The following is a 2636-nucleotide window of genomic DNA, read 5'->3' on the forward strand; positions in this document are numbered from 1 at the left end:
GAGTGTCCGAAGGGAGGGGTGGGACTGGTCTGTCTCTGGTTGGTTTCAGCTCCCTGTTCGCTATTTCATGAAGGCTTGGCTAGAGACCTCTTCCTAGAGTCCCTGCACCGCTCCTGCTGCGCTGCGCCTTGGAGGCTATCCGCCCTGACGCGGGGGCCAGTGCAGGCAGCTGACAGTCGCCGAGTCGCGCGGGCAGCGGCTGGCGGGTCTGGACCTCTGCACTGCGTGGCGGAGATTCACTCCTCTAGCGCAAACTGTCACCTCCAAAAATCCTACCGATTACCGGCTGGTCTCTCTTTAGTGGAATTTTGCTAGGAGTTTCTCAGCAGGTCGAATCTAAGCATATCCATGCGTCTCTCTGACCCCGTTGTTGAGGAGGTACTGAAAGCGCTGCCTCCCCTCTCGCCGCCATGTTAGTGTGTGTGTCTTAATATGACTGTTCAGAAGAATGTTCCGCCCATGTTCAATTGAGGAAAAAAAATAATAAATAAATAAATAATTGGATTCTATTTTTTTATTTTTGTTTCTGGTACCAAGTATTTAACCCAGGGGCACTTAATCACTGATCCACATCCCCAGCCCCTTTTTGTATTTTATTTAGAGACAGGGTCTCACTGAATTGCTTAGGGCCTTGCTAAGTTGCTGAGGTTGACTTTAAACTCTTGATCCTCCTGTTTCAGCCTCCCAAGCTGCTGGGATTACAGTACTGTACCACAATGCCTAGCTTTCTATTGCTTTCTTTTCTTTTCTTTTTTCTTTTCTTTTTTTTTAATGTTCTCTATATGTGTATTAGTTCTGTTTGGCTTAAAGTGCTAAGTCCAACGTTTTCTTAATTTTCTGTCTGAATGATCTGTCCAATATTGTGAGAGTGTTGAAAGCTTTGCCTATCTACTGCCTTCTGCTTATTTCTCCATTTGACTCATTAGCTTCTTGCTATATTTCAGTTATGAATGTGTAAATGCCTTACGGCAAAAATAATAATAATATGAAGTTTATCTCAATGTACTTTACTTCTCCCTGAAATTTTGAACTCAAAGACTTTTCACTGTAATTATTTATTACTTTTAATTAGGTGTTTTGTATACTTTACCCATTTTTTTCCAGGTATTTTTTTGGGAATGGTTGTTTTGTTACAAGGTATGTTGCAGCCAGAAGAGGAAATCTAGAGTCCTCTTAATACAGTGATTTTTTTTTTCTCACCCATATTTATTGATGTGAGCAATTTCTTAAATTTTTTTCACTTTAAAAAATCTTTCATTATGAATTATGTGCTTTTCTTTTTTTATTGTTTTAATCATGTCTTCCTTCTGATAAGGACATCTTATATTTTTATTCTGATTACTTTTACACCTATAACATACAAAGCATAAGTGATTCTATATTTTCATAGAAGTAAATTATGGCCACCAATAATGAAGGACAGATTTAATTTCCCTTCCTTCCTCCTACATAAATACCACTTATTAATTGATTACCTTATTGTTCTTGGTGCTTTACTTTATGATCTTAAATACACCATAATTTTTGCTATGACACATTATATTTAATTGTGAAAAATTGTGTTCTGCAAAGTTGTTTTTAGAAACCACAAGAATTCTGAAAAGAACCTAGTTAAAAGAAGGTAACTCAAAACCAATGCAAAACTGAAAGACTAATGAAAACAAAAATTAGTTCCTGATGACATGACTTATAACACAGAGACAAGCAGCTCAGTGTGACAAGAGACTACCATAGTAGATATTTAAATTCATCAAAAAATAAAAAGAAAATGTCTTTAGCACTTTAATTCCAGCAGGATTTAAAGGTACTGTGACAATCCAGTTGAAATGGTGCTCTGAGTCAGTTTGTCTACCATTGTTTTTTGCACGAGAAGAATTGCAACCTACCTCAAAGTGACAGTCATACAAATAATACAGCGTGTCCATTTCAGGGTTTCAATGCTCATTCTTAATTTTCTTCAAATATGCATGAGGTTTCCTTCTACCACCAAGCTAGTTTGGAGTTTTTATTTATTTATTTTTTGCTGAAATGTCTTATTGTATTCTTGTCTCGTGTATTCTTTTCACCTGTGAAAAACAGTTATGATCCAAGTGATTTCCATACCTATCAATGTCCTTCCATTGTTTATCAATCACTTCTGAGTTTACTTGCAATATAGTAGAACCACTATACTCATGCCTTTATTGATTGGATTGACTTCTGACTATTAAAAAAAAAGAAAGAAAAAGGAAACCAGCCTACTTCCAATATTGATTATCTCCCACTTTCCTTAATAACTTCCCCTTAAATATTTTAACATTTGCATTATGTTATGTAACCACTCTTCCACTGTCTTTTTCCTTCCAGATTTTAAGTGTGAGGCCAGCCTACTCTAATTCAACCTGTCATTGATTGAATCTGACAAACTGTCGACAGTATGTGCCCTGACACACACACATACACACACATGTATGCAAACACATGTGTACACATATTTTTAGCTTGATAAACAAACAATTACATCTTTTTCTTTGAAAACCATTATGTTTATAGAGGGTCATTAACTTTCACTATGCCATGCTTTTATATTATTTTAACCTCTAGATGCATGGCATTTTTCTGTTCAGTATTCTTAAATATATATATATATATATATA

Source organism: Marmota marmota, unplaced genomic scaffold (genome assembly GCF_001458135.2).
Source record: "Marmota marmota marmota unplaced genomic scaffold, marMar, whole genome shotgun sequence".
In the NCBI taxonomy this organism is placed as follows: Eukaryota; Metazoa; Chordata; class Mammalia; order Rodentia; family Sciuridae; genus Marmota; species Marmota marmota.